Source organism: Nothoprocta perdicaria, unplaced genomic scaffold (assembly GCF_003342845.1).
Source record: "Nothoprocta perdicaria isolate Ctin4 unplaced genomic scaffold, notPer1 scaffold_13, whole genome shotgun sequence".
Taxonomy (NCBI): domain Eukaryota; kingdom Metazoa; phylum Chordata; class Aves; order Tinamiformes; family Tinamidae; genus Nothoprocta; species Nothoprocta perdicaria.
In genome coordinates, this window is record NW_020454427.1 from 6,724,000 (window position 1) to 6,738,350 (window position 14,351).

Here is a 14,351-nt window from a genome sequence, read left to right on the forward strand (position 1 = left end):
GAAGACTGTGTTAGGGATTATTGAGTCAAACTGGTCACCCATATATCTACGGACCTGGATGAAATGTACCTAAGAGTGCTGAGGGAACTGGTGGGGGTTATTGCTCAGCTCCTCTCCATCTTAAAGAGGCCATGGAGAGCAGGGGAGGTGCCAGAGGACTAGGAGAGCCAACATCACTCCAGCCTTCAAAAATGGCAAGAGGGAGGAGCCAGGAAACTAAAGGCCAGTCAGCCTCACCTCCATCCTTGGAAAGGTGTTGGAGCAGCTCATCCTAGAGAGCATCTCTAGGTATATGAAAGAGGAGGTAATCAAGAGGAGTCAGCATGGATTCACCAAGGGGAAGTCATGTCTGACAAACCTGATAGCCTTCTATGATGGGATGACTGGCTGAGTCTGACAGAGCGCACCGTGAGCAAGTTTRCGCATCATACCAAGCTGGGTGGAGCGGCTGGAAGTCTGGAGGGCTGTGCTGCCATCCAGAGGGACCTGGACAGGCTGGAGAGTGGGGCAGAGAGGAACCTCATGAGGTTCAATAAGGACAAGTGCAGGGTCCACACCTGGGGARGAATAACCCCAGGCACCAGTACAGATTAGGGGTTGACCTGCTGGGGAGCAGCTTCACAGAAAAGGACCTGGGAGTCCTGGTTCACACCAAGTTAACCATGACAGCAGTGCCCATGTGGCCAAGAAGGCCAATGGGATCCTGGGCTGCATCAGGAGGAGTTGCCAGCAGGTCAAGGGAAGAGATCCTGCCCTTCTCTGGTGAGGCCACACCTGGAATATTGTGTGCAGTTCTGGGCTCCCCAGTGTAAGAAGAATGTGCAGGTTTTAGAGAGGGTCTAGGGGAGGGCAGCAAAGATTATTAAGGGACTGGAGCCTCTTTTGTATGAAGAAAGACTGAGCTGAGCCTCTTTTCTCCGGAGAAGAGAAGACTAAGAGGAAATCTGATGAATATGTCTAAGCACTTGAGGGGAGAATGTAGGGAGGAAGGGGTCAAACTCTTCTTGGTGGTGGCCAGTGTCCTATCGGACAAGGGGCAATGGGTATAAGTTGAAATACAGAAGTTCCATTTCCATGTGAGGAAGAACTTCTTTCCTGTGTGGGTAAGAGTCCTGGAACGGGCTGCCCAGGGAGGTTGTAGAGTCTCCTCTGGAGATCTTCAAACCCACCTGGAGGCCACCCTGTGCCACATGCTCTGGGTGTCCTTGATCTCTAAAGGCCCTTCTAACCTCGACTGTTCTGTGATATAAGCCAAACTGCAGCCTGCTTCCTAAATTTTGTAGGGACAGGGTAGTTTATTTACTTGGGTCTAGAAATCTAATGCCTGCTATGTTCTGTGGTGAACCTACATGGGACAGTGAGCTCAGTCTCTGAAATGGGACAGGATGTGTGATGAAGGATTTTGATGCCTGAGCAAGCAGGAAAGCGTGCCAGGTATGGAACAGAAAACACATGAAMATGGCACTGTACCTGAGCTCATTAGCTTCATAGGGAAGATGTTTTAAAATGAATATGCATCTGCTGACTTCTTTGAGCAGCTGATAGACTTTTTGCATGTGATACTAAAATGCTAAATGTACAGAATGAGCTGTATTTATGTGCATTGTTCCTACAAGTAATGTGCATTGCACAACCTGTCAGCCTCTCCTCTCAAGGACTTGAGTTTTCCACCATCCATATTTTATAAGTGTTATTTAACCCATTGCCAAGGGTGGCATTCCCCTCTCCTGCTGCTCCCTCCCATATCTATTGCACTTCTTGCTCATTTTTTCTCCAGGAATGAATGCTGCMTTGTTTGTTAGTTTGTTTGAAATCAGTGTGCAGTAAATGCCTGTAGAGCATGGCTTTTAAATATTGGAATGAGTAATTCCTATGGAAGAAAGGAAGAGCAAATTAAGAGACTAGGAGAAAAGTCTGAGTATCAACAAAATCTGTTGACATTTGGAGTTCCTGGCAAGCAGCAGCTCTTAGATGTTAGCAAGCTTATCCACATTCAGCCCTGAGGTTTTTGTCACTGATGTTACTTTGTTCTGCAGATACTTATGTGTGAAACAGGGTCTGAGGAAAATGGCTTTTGTGGCAGCTCCTCAGAAGAGCCAGGCCCCTCATCTACATCAGCTGTCTCTCTTCCTTATTATTATACTTTTTTCTTAAAGACCAAAGTGTCAGAATCATGCCGCGAGCTTTGTATGTGAGAGCCTTTGAGCAAAAAATGAACACTAACAAGGAAAGGCTAAACAGCATTTGGTATAACAACCCTGTTTTCTTGTGTAGGTTAAGTGCTTCATTCCTAGAAGTAGAGCACTGTTATAAACATATCATAAATAGCCCACACGCAATATGTGCAGTTTATGGATTTATAAACTGTTTGTTGGCTGTGTCCTGTGTCAAATATTTAATAGTATTCAAATAAATGATCAGTGTTTTAAGGAACCTTTTATTGCTGAGGAGATTGTCAAAACCCTTCTGAATTCAAAGGTGTTTTGCGTTACATTGGCTGTTTAGCGAAATGTGTTTTTAACAATATTACTCATCTTGCCTTATAGCCAATGTAATATAGCATCAAGAGGTGTAGTGGCCAACTTGGCTTATTGTTCTCTATGTATTAAGCCAGACAGCTAATTTGCAAATTCTTTCCCCCTGGCTCTTGTAATGCCAAGCTGTTAATATTCTGATGGCTGAACCCTCTGACTCCAACTGCAAATTCAAATTTAATGTTATCAATAGGACACACATAAGGAGCTGCATCCAGCCAGTGAGATAAATTGSTTTGCAGATGGGGAGAATGGAGGACCAAGAAAAGAGAGAATCATCTTGTGATTTCCCCTGGGAACTGCAGTGTGCATGAGCGATATATCAGGTATGTAGGAAATCTGCCTTTAATGTTCCCACCTAACAGGGCTGCCCTTTTGTTGCCATGTACCAAATGAGAAGGCTTTGGATGCTTTTACTATATAAAGATATGTTTACGTCAAGGAGTTTGACATTTTGTAAACTCAAATATTTTTTATTATTAGAAAAGAAGCATCATCTTGTGGCTAGATATGGCGAAAATATTTGCAGTGGACTTTTTTGGAGTGAATTATAAAAATATAGCGTGTATAAAATGCCAGGCAAAGCTGCAAGTGTAAAAATATCCCCAGACATGCTCTGTTGCAAAGTAACAGTTAAAGCTGCTTTTCCAATTCCTATACTGACCAGAAAAGTTTAGAGCCTTTAGATAAGGTTGTGTGCAGCTGAGTGTGCAGCAGGAACGTGTCTGCTTTCTGATACCCTGGAGCATTGCTAGAAATGTGAGTGGTGGATTTCCCCCCTGCCTTGCCTCAGGCCTAAATCAGGTGCACAGTGCCTGCTTGCTTTTCACTTGGAAATAACTCCACTTTACGCCAACTATCATCATCATGTATCTTTGAGAACTGTGGAATTCAAGAGTAGATACTCAGCACTTTGAATCAGAACCCTAGTGTTTTGAGATCAGAAAGTTAGGAGCAGTGGCTTGTTGCAGTCTGGATAGCTGGTGTTACCACTTGTAGGAGATGAATGGGAGCCCAGTTTGCCCAACATCTGTTTTTCAGACATGGCCATATAGAGGGATCTACTGGAAAACATGTCAACTTGTGTTTGCTAGAAGAATAAYGATAGAATATTAATTTGTCCTCACGCTAATTTTTCTGAATTTCTTAAATTCATTGTAGATGGTTCTTCTGTATTGGCTAACTGTATCTGTATGGAGCAACTCTTTTTATTTCACAGTACGCTTCTAATTTGGCTAAAACTGGTCAGCAAGCAGTCCTTAGACTGCCAGCTCTGTTTGCCACTTCAGGAGCAAAGTTCACCCTGGACTCCCTTGTTCTGAGCACAAATTCCCTGTGTTTGCCCAAACAGCTGGCAGTGGCACAGGGAGAGCCCACGGGAGCCAGCAGCAAGCCCGGGTGATCCTTGCTGGTGGAATAGGGCTGATCAAATGGCCCTGTGCCACAGAGCACACAATCTGGAAATTGTTACAGTAATTGCAAATATATCCCTTTGTCTAAGAGCAAATCAGGAGACACTATAGAGACTTTCCTATAATATGATCATTTTGTGATTTAGGCTTTACTGTGGGAAGGAAAGCAGATAGAAAAAAGTTAATAAGCACACGCATCTGAGCATGGTTCTAAATATTGCTTCTGGCTGCCTGTGGCCTTGCTTTGTATTGATTTAATTTTCCCTTTCTCATGAAGAAAGTTAAAAATCACAACCTCTTCCCTGCCTTATTTTTAAGTCTATACTTAAAAAATTGTGTGGGACTGGGACTTTCTGATGCACCTTTCTCAATTACAATCTGAATGCTTCCTCATGCKTTGTATAGAATAAAAAGAGTTTAATGAAAGGGTTTAATGAATCTCACGAACAATTGTTTATGTACAAAAAGCTATTTGCACGTATGCAGGCTGGGCATGTTTCTGAATAGGACCTATAGTCACCTAATTAGACACGCATGGCATTAGCAGGAATTTGTGGTACTTGCAGGACTAGTCCAAGGACAAGGGATCCCTGCTGAAAATTTTCCATTAGAAAGATAATTGCAGAGCACAAGGCCTTTCTGAAAGGCTTGCCTCTTTTTTTCTTGTTCTTTAATTAGGTGGTGAGATCAGGATCCAAGAAGACTGCAAATAAAGAAATGTTTTCTGGGTAGTAGAACTAAATATGCTGGCAGTAACGGGGGAAACTGGGAGTCGGGTGGGAGGGCATCTAGGTGCTTTGCTTACAGCTTCAATATGGCTTGTGATATTTCTCTACTGATTGAATGTGTCATACTGATGACTTAGTGCTTTGTGTTGCCTTATGTGGTGTCTTGCTCTGGTTCTTACTGATAGTTATCAGTAGGAAGATGGTCAAAACATTTCTTCATAATTCTAAGGTGAGACTTCTGGGGGGTTTATTCCTTCACCAGCTCCTTATTGGGCTAGGTTGTGTGGAAACACAACCAGGGGTGTGAAAACACTGCCTAGTGCGATATGCCACTTAACTCAAGCTTACACAAAATGTAGCCCTTCTGTGGATTCCATGGGGAAAGTGAGCTCTACTCCCTGGAAACACTAGGGATAGGCAAAGCAGCTAAGTGCGTTAAAAAGTTCTCACTGGTATCAAGGATAGCAGGAACTGCTAAAATTGGATAAATGGGAATTTTTCAGAGGGTACCTATACTTCTGGCTGATGTTGGTTAAAATTTCAAAGTTATTGAAAATCCTAACAGATACTCAAGTGACCCAAAGGTCACAAGTTCATAAGCAGCTCAATATAGATACCTATTGTTTTTATATCTTATATTGTAACTCCTTGCAATAATTTGTTCTTCCACCAMACTTTATGTAGTTATTGATATAAAACTGTGGGTGCTATGGGAACTTGTGATGGCCATGAATATTAGATTTCCTATAAGCAATGATAAAAGCTTTAGTTATGAAAGAATGCAAACCTGGAAGCAACATATGGCTGATGATGTCCCATTAAAAATATCTGATCATGTTGGTCCTAGCTTGTGAGAACAGCTGTGTGACATTGCTAATGAGAAAAAGCAAAACAACAGAGATAACTACCTATTTCTGTCCTTTCTTCTTTCAGATATATATATGGTAGTTTGAAATATTTATTTTTCCTTCATCCTAAAGTAAGCATTATTCTAATAGGTTAAAACAATCTGTTTTTTTCTCCCACTTAAAACAAGCTTAATGGATTCTTTCTAACCAGCTAGACAAAGTGTGTTTCATAGTTGAGGATTTGAAAAAGAGAAGCACTTAAAGCTGGCATTAYAGTCATGTTTTGCCTTGATTCAAGCTTTGCATCTTTTTTCCACTACCAGTATCCTCATTGSTTCTTCCTTAGATGAATAAATTTAGGAAAAAGAATCAATGTCAAAAATCAGTCAAGCTCCTTTAATTAAGAATGACTAACAAAGCTGTTTATGAAAAAGCTAAATATGACATGATGTTGCTTGCCTTGGAGTATTCCTTCTTGAGCCATGAGCTGCTCATATGGCATGGTAGCTTTGGCAAGTAATGCGATAGCAAAAACTGTTGAAACAGGAGTCAGTTGCCACTGTGTGAGCTGTGGTTGMTAAATTTATGAATCTTTATGGAGAAGAGCAGGAGTCTCTTTGAAGCTACTTGGGGTGAGTCTGTATGATGATTCTGTCAGACTGCAGCACTGAGAGCCCTGTGGTGCTCACATTGGTCCCAATGGGAATGTGCCTGGTGACAGACCATGTTCTGTGAGTAATCAGTGATTAAGAAGGTAGTCTTTGATCACAGATCTCAGTTCTTCTGCATTAGGACTTCTAAAGACTTCTCTGCAGAAACTCGTGTTTGCCTCTTTCAAAGATGATTCTTGAAAAAATAAAATCTTTCCAAAGATTTTGCCAAAATCTTTTCTTTCCAAAAATGAGCTTGTATAAATTAAAATTGATTAAATGTTCTATAAGCAGATCCCAGTACAGTTTCTTACTGATGAAACTTAGAATCTGTATTCTAAAGCTAAGCTACATAAAATGCAATTATTCCTTATCTCTGCAGTGTTCACTTTCACTCTACTAATTTTACACAATGCACCAGTTTCAGGCTCATTCTGGGGAATGTCTAAGCCCTTTCTTTTTCTTCCCAGCTCATTTACTTGACTGCTGCTTTCTTGGTGACTATTAAAATTCTTTTTTGCTCTTCCTCCTCTCCTGCTGTTATCCTYTTTTTAATACTAAAGGCAGAAGAATGACCATTGTTTTTAACACTGCAGGGACTTCCATAGCCAAGAGCAGCAGTGCTGTTCAAGCCTGCAGCTCTGGAGCTGTCACACTGTGCGCTTCTGAAGCGCAGAGATGCAAGGCATGTCTGAACAGGACTGCAGGCCCAACCTGCAGTTGTTAGTAATGTGTTTAATCACTTAGTGCTGTAAGGCCATTTATTTTGAGAAACTATTTGCAAGAKTTTTGTTAAGTTCACTTGATGCTAGTTGAACAGCTTTTTTGGAGAGGTTTTTCAGAGCATTTGTGTGATCTGGCTCTGGCTGCATGTAATGTGAAATTAATTTGGATTGGGGGAAGGAAAGGGATCAGGATATGCAGGCAGAGAAAGGTTATAAGATTCTGCAGAAAGAAAATGAACAAACTGTCTTTGGGAAAAGTGTGTTGAGTGAGGAAGAGAAAGGATGATGCAAAATTACAGAAACCAAATTGTGGTCTGTGATCCTGAAGGAGCTACTCCATTGCAGATCAGAGCTTTGTGTTTAGACGTCTAATTTTCCCCACTGATATCTGCTAGGTACTCGCCCATAATACACTATTACTCCTTCTGTTTTCAGCGTCTTCCTTGCCACTTGTTTTTTGTGTCCTTTTTTTCTGCCTGCCATTTCATCTGTTAAATGTTTAGCTTTTCACACACCTATACACCTGTGAAATCAATGTACCTATTCATAATTATCAGGTGTATCATGTGCCTTGTTCCATCATGATACCCAAATATTGTCATGCTACTGGTGCTACACCTTCTGTTGATTATTTTCAAAATTTTAATACATTTGCTAAGGTAAATGGGCTGAACCACAGCACAAATGAAATAGAAGTCTTAGTGTTTAGGCAGGTGATGCACCTGTGTGAGGAGTTTTTGATTGGGTTTTTTTTGGGTGGGATGAGAGACATGACATTTGAGTGTTGGGTGATTTCTTGGCAGCGGGAGGTGTAAGCACTTCTGTCTGCTGAGGTTCTGACTGATCCTCTAAATAGAGATAGCCATAAAAACATTTCCCTCTATTTTCCTCTTGGACATTAACAGGTTTCCTTCTGTGTATTTAAAACCCATATTCTGACTGGACTTCCATTCTGTAAAATAACAGGAAGGTGAAACATTCTCCATTAGTGCACCTTACCAGAACCAAATCCGTCAYAGAATGTCAGTCATGGGGATTGACAGATCTCTACAGAGATCACRTTCTCTCTCCTGCCCGGAATGGGGCTGAGTTTGCAGTAAATGAGAGGAAGCCTTATGTGACCTAACATCTGCAAGAAGAAATTTGTTCTCCATAAAGCTCTTGGTATGATGGAAGATAGGCTGAATGTATGCCATGTATTCTATGCTGTGACCTTYTGCGACATTCCTGTTTCAGTACCGGTTTAATATTGGAGTGGTCAAAACTGGATGCRGTATTTCAAGTGCAGCCTCACCAGGAYGTGAGATGAGGGGAATAATCACTTCCCTTGACCTGCTGGGAAGCTCTTGCTAGTGTAGCCTCCTTGGCTGTCAAGGTGTGTGGATGGCTGATGTTCAGCTTGATGTGTATGCTGATCTGTAGTCCTATTTTACACAACTGCTTCCTATAGGCTCCATGTGCTGCATTGACTTATTCCATCCCAGGTGCAGAATGTGGTGTTCATTTGGGGAACATCATGAGGTTCTTTTCAGTCTTTGAGATCCCTTTTTTCAGTCTTTGAGATCCCTTCACTGTAACAGTCACTTTTCCCAGTCTAGTGCCCACCACAGCCTTCAGGAGTGTGGAGCTGGTCCCTCTGGTGAAACCTCCAATGAGCACTGATGTGCTCTTGCAAGGACTCCTTTGTTTTTTGGGTTGAGACAGATTTATCAGAGTGGYAAGCTGACTTTTGGATCAAAGGAAAACAAAATTCCCAAAGTTCAATGCAGAATTTCTGGTAAGCACATTTTTTTTCCTGCTTCCTGGTCAGAATATTTTCATTCAAATATTTTAATGGAATGCCAGACTTTGCCAGAGGTCACAGACTGATTCATTGTTCTAAGCTGAGAAATGAATCCAAATATCCTGCGTTGAATCCAGCACCTAAAACAATAAGTATCTAAAACAATAATTAATTTACTCTGGAATCTGTTATGCTTAAAGGAAGCTGTAGCAGCCTAAATACAGAGAAAAGCTCATTTAAAATATGCCCTGGATTGTCCCTTGTGGCTGTGTGAGTGAGCTCATGTCCAAAGCTACTGCCAGGGCTGAATGGCTCAGGCTCCTGGTGTTGGCCACTTAACCAGCCTTGTTGAAAGCAGTGCAGGGAAGGTGACCCTCATAAAGCCACTGGCTGCCTGTGCTGGTGTTAAACTCTTTCTGTATCAGTTTGCTCACAAATAGCTGCAGGAARGAGGCAAATAAGCAGCAGAGTTGTTGGGTTAGGGGGAATTGGCGGCRGCTGTGACATCGGCTTGATGTGGTGAGTCGGCCCCGGTGGAAGTGGCGGACAATGAGGCCTTGTCCCGCTACGCCCATGTTTGTTTCCTGCTGCGACCTTGAAGGAAGTGCTGTGCGTCCGTGGCTGCCTGCAAAGGGCCCGGAGCTGCTCAATGGGAGCAGCTGGGAATGACCTGCCTCACCGCTCACCAGGCTGCTGCCTGTCCTCCCTGCCTGTGAGTCATTCAAGCAAAACCATGAAATCAAGTAGCTGCTAAACTTACTTGAGAGGCTTTGGAGTGTAGCACCTCGCTACAGCTTAGCTTGGCATTCCTTCACCCAGCCTTCTTGAGACAAGCTAATGCTTTTAACTTTCTTGCCACTTTGGGCATGAACTGCATATAAAAAAAGAATGCCAAGGAGTCCTTTAGGACAAGGTAGGCCTCTTTCTTAAAGCTCTTTGAATTTTATGTTTCTTAGTCCTCTAGGGTTTGATAGATGGGATGAGCTTTCATGCATAGCATGGAAGTTTTCAAGGATCCCTTAGCAGACTGAGGCTGTGTGAGGAGGAGGGTTCTGCACTTTCTCCACCACTTGAAAAGAGGCTCAGAAAAGTGCTGTTTACTTGAATGTGTGTTGATGTTTATGTAGCAGGTTGCCAGATCAATTTTGGTTTAAAAACAGAGTCAAGTCTGCAAGTTCTGTTTAAGATTTTGTTACTCTGATAATAGTTAACTCTCTCAAGATAAGGGAATTTGGGTATTCAAATTACAGGAGAAGTTGGGGTATGGGCTTGCTGTGCTCAGGTTTTCAGAGCACAGAAGTGCCCCAAAAACAGAAATGTGGAGTCTTCTCTACTTCAGCTACTTTTACAGCTGTGCTCACTTTAGTTAGACACTTGAAGTTAGACACAGCTAAAAAGGACTCTGTTAGCTTAGAATATAATTCCTTAACTGTGGAATTACATAGGTACTGAGGAAATAGTGTATAAGCTTTGCTGTCTCGAAGTTTCTCTAATAAAAACCCATACAGAAGTGTTTCTTCTTAACAGGCTCCATTTGCGTTAATAAAGTCTCCACARGCCATTAGTAATTCTTGGCTGTATGGAGATTGTACTTCTGTAATGGGAGAAGATTGAATTTACCATACCTGCCTCGGTAGYCTGGGTGGATTTGCTAGTCACTAATATGTGAGATGCACTTAGTTTKTGTGAGCTATTTTAAAAGCTGTTATGTGGAAGGAAGAGGTGATTGAATTGCTCTATAATGGTACTTAATAGCAGTGGCATTTTTTGACTGAGGTTTTTTAGGTTTGTAGTAGTGATTCTTGGAAGGCTTCTAGTGCCAGTTCTATATTGTTCATGTGAATCAGTGCATATGCATGTGCTGTAAATGAGAATAAGGCAAATGCTCTTCCTTGATTATAATTACATTTATTGCAAATCAAAACTGTAAGTTGTCTGACAAAACTCCAGAATTATTTTATCAAGTTACCTGTCTTGCTTCATGGKGCTTCCAGGTGCCAGTCCTCATGTTCGTGTTCAGTGGGATTCAATACATCATTTAACTCCTGYATTTGCTTTCTACTGTCAGAAGGGTGTAATTTCTAATACGTATCCTCATATGTCTTWATATATAAACTTAAAATGTTGTCCTGTTTAATGTTGAGAGACTATTGCAAGTTTTGATTTACTCAAGAACATGAACTGTAACCAGTAGGTGGGTACTGTAGATGATTTATTCATGTGTTAGAGTAGTTTGTATTTACACAGTGTCTTGGAGAACAAGAAAACCTGTGTGCTGCAGGTGGCGAGAGAAATTCCACAGTGTGCAGTTTCGGCTTACACAGGAGTCTTTTTGTCCGAAATATTTGAATAACTGTGCCATGACTAAATGTTTGGACCCCTAACTAGTGCAAGAGAACATTATTGACTGTCAATTGGACTGCACTGATTGCAGTCAATTGGACTGCACTGATTTACAGCAGGTGGGGAAATAACATAGTGTTTGTGTACTTCACTATTTCCAAGAAGGGCTAGAAAACAGAAGAGTGTCATAGGTTGGTAAATAGACATTTTTTTCTAAGGCCTAATCTTCCCCTCTGGTTTTTGTTTCTGCTGATATGGCTCAGCTGAAATCAGTACATATTTGTAGCAGAGTGCAGGTCAAGCATATAGGTTACTTTACAGGGCATCCACAAAGTGTCTTCCCTTGGGAGTGGAGTGTTCTTGAATGTGACTTTTGAGAATTCCAGACTGTGTGAATGAAGAATAAACCCAAGCATCTTAGACTGGTGCTAAATATATCTGAAGCATTAGAGAAGGGTGGGATTTGATTACATAAAGACTGTTTTCTGTAAAACAATTCTAAAAGTTGGTTATAATTGTGGTGACCAGATCAGTAGGTATTTCTTGAGTGCCCATATGTACCAAGTAGCTCGTGTTTCTTCATCCTTCTGTTTCTAGCTCTGCTGGATGAAATCTTCCAATGAGTTTAGGTAGTAAAATAGCTTGTCCCTGTAATCTTATGTTTATTGTTTATAGTATTGTTCTTCATAGCGATTCCTAATGCTTATTTGCTTTGTTACCTTTCTTGAATACTGCAAACACTTAATCTCACAGTGGTTCTCAGATCCTTCCCTGCAGTAACAGCAGCAAACACAGGAGCCTTGACTGCATGCTGCACTGTATGAGAATAAAACCTAGTTTAGGTTTAAAACTTTGAGTAGTTTTCTAAGTTATTAGATGAGCTCCAGAAAGTTATCTTAATATCAGTGGAAATAGCTGATGTTTTGACATTTCATAGTATTCTTTGTGCTAGTATAGACAACACAGCTGAATGTATGTTTATATAGTATACTTCTGTCCCTGTTCTAAGCTTTTCAACAACTGCAAAAGATGAAAGTGTTCATTTCTTTATTTTTAATGTCTAACCTATAGTAAAGCCATGTTGTTTGGTTTTACTGTATGATTAATGACTGGAATATGGCCRTTTTCCAAGCAAGGTTGCCTACGTATTTCTATTTTTACTTGATAGTTAGAATGAGTACTGATAGTTTTCTGGTAACAGCATTGGATTTTTATGTTACACAAATTATTATTTCAAGAATAACCTGCTCTGCTGTCTTAATTGTATTTCTTTGAATTTTTTTTTGAAATAGTCRTTATTTTTCTCTTTTTCTGTGAGGCCATGAGTATACATGTGGCTTCTCAGAAGTAATTGTCACCCTGAGCACCCATGCTGGACACAAGCCAGCAAACGCATCAGAAGCAACTGTCCCTTGCCTGAGCACTTAATGGGTCAAGTTATGTTGTTAGGTATACCAAAAACATCAAAGTCCAATTAGTGCATTACCAGTGGGAAGCAGTGTACAGGGGCTTCAAAAATGTATGAATGTATGGAGGAGGAATTTAAGCATTTGCTGCCAGAGAGATGGAATTTACTGTAATAACTCAAGAGAGCAGGGAAAAGMAAATGTTTTATCTTTGCTGTATAGATGTCTGGTAAGGCTCTTGTTTTACCTGGTGTGGTTGAAGTCTTCAAGGTAAAATAGGCTTGTAAGCAAGCGAGTGTTGCTATATCAGTATTTAAGCAAAGGTGCATCTTAACCAAAGGTATAGGACTGTGTGGAGTTGCAGAAATTGTTGGGAAAGTACTACTTTGTTTTACGGGAGAGACTTTGACATTTGAGAAAATCTTCCAGACTTTTCAGCCAAATCAGGACTCCAATTTGAGTCCTGATTTTCCAATTTGAGTGGAAAGACTGGATTTTTTTCTTTGTTTGAGGGGAGTTTGTTTTGAGACATGTCATTTGTGTTGCGCTTTTGGGAACATTTACTGTAAGCTAACATTCATAAACCTCAGTCTAGCCTTAAAATAAAACATTTCATTTTATGAAAATGAAAACAGGATCTTTCAGGAAGATAGTAATTTGGGGCCAAATCATTTTTTTGTATGACTAATTCTGACATTGTTTACTAAACTCTACAATACCCATTAGGAATTATCTGAATGTGCACTACCAGTAATGTTAAACAAGAAGCATCCAATCTTTGAGGAACAGACATTGGAAAGAGGACTCTTAGAAAGAGAGGAGGCTTCAAGGGGATGAGATGGAGTAGATGAAGTTACAGCTGAAAGGCCAAAAGAGACTGTTGCCATAGCCAAGAAGTGGCTTGATCTAGGAAATGCTGCAGTCATGTCATTGCTGGTACTTGGAGAAAAAAAGGTAGGACAACAGCTATTCAACACCAGACCCTTCAAAAACAATGATAGGGCAAGACAGGTTAGAAAAACAATAGCAAATATAAGTAATGAAAAGGAGAATTTTAGCAAGAATGTGGAGTAGGAAGAAGCGACACAATTTAGGTGTCAGAGCTAGTATAAATCACTTGCCCTCTTCGTTGCTCAGAAATAGATTGGTTCTTTTKTGAAAAAAGATCAGACCATTCATGTGTTGTAATTAAAATTCCTTCACAAGCAAATTATGTTACTATTTTTTATATATATATGAAAATATATATCTCCACGAGTTTTCAGAATTGCTTTGTTTTCATTAGTCCACTAGATTAGAGATCATCTCCTGAGTTCTTTTTATTTAAAAGTAGGATAGAACATCTTCCTAAAGATGATACCGGTTTTTCAAGTGTAGAGCTGATAGTACTGCAGGCTAATTATAAGGTAATTGCTTTGCGGTGGTCCTTTTTTTTGACTGATATTGCATTTTTTAGGTTTGTAGGTATCTTGTATGCTGCTTCCTAAGCAGCACCAGTGCCTGGCATGAGAAACAGAGAAAGCAATTGTGTTCTCAGTTTGTTAAGCTGAGGAGTTTGCCAGAGTTGCATGGATAGGCTTACTTCATGGCTTTGTAAGACTTCAGAACTAATTATCTTAATTTCTTTACTGGAGGAGAGGAGTTCCTTTTAAAAATAGGTGTACTGTACATTTAAACCCTCTTGCCTTTTCACCAGAACAGTGCAGGTGAATATCAATAACTCTAAGCTTCTTTAAATTCATTAGCATTGATTTAATGTTGGCCCTTTGATTGATTGGCCTGATCCTTTAAGGCAGCAGCTTGCATCTCTACTTATCTGCCCTGCAGATCCATCTGTATGCAAATAATGTTCATGTATGCATTTGCAGAATTATTCAGTATAAAATAAGGACTTATGCTTGGGGCTTCTGGGAGTAAAAATG

At 40.6% G+C, this 14,351-nt stretch overlaps 1 protein-coding gene across 2 annotated transcripts in view; it reads left to right on the forward strand.

Moving 5' to 3' along the window:
• Positions 1-14,351, forward strand: part of SORBS2 (sorbin and SH3 domain containing 2) — a 115,327-nt gene that overhangs the window by 17,160 nt on the left and 83,816 nt on the right. The window contains exon 1 of one of the 2 annotated variants that reach the window (XM_026033600.1): positions 9,546-9,593. The exons of the other annotated variant lie outside the window; for it this stretch is intronic. The gene's annotated coding sequence lies outside the window, so the exon portion shown is untranslated. Of the gene's footprint in view, positions 1-9,545; positions 9,594-14,351 lie in introns of those variants that run through there. 2 annotated transcript variants of the gene reach the window in all.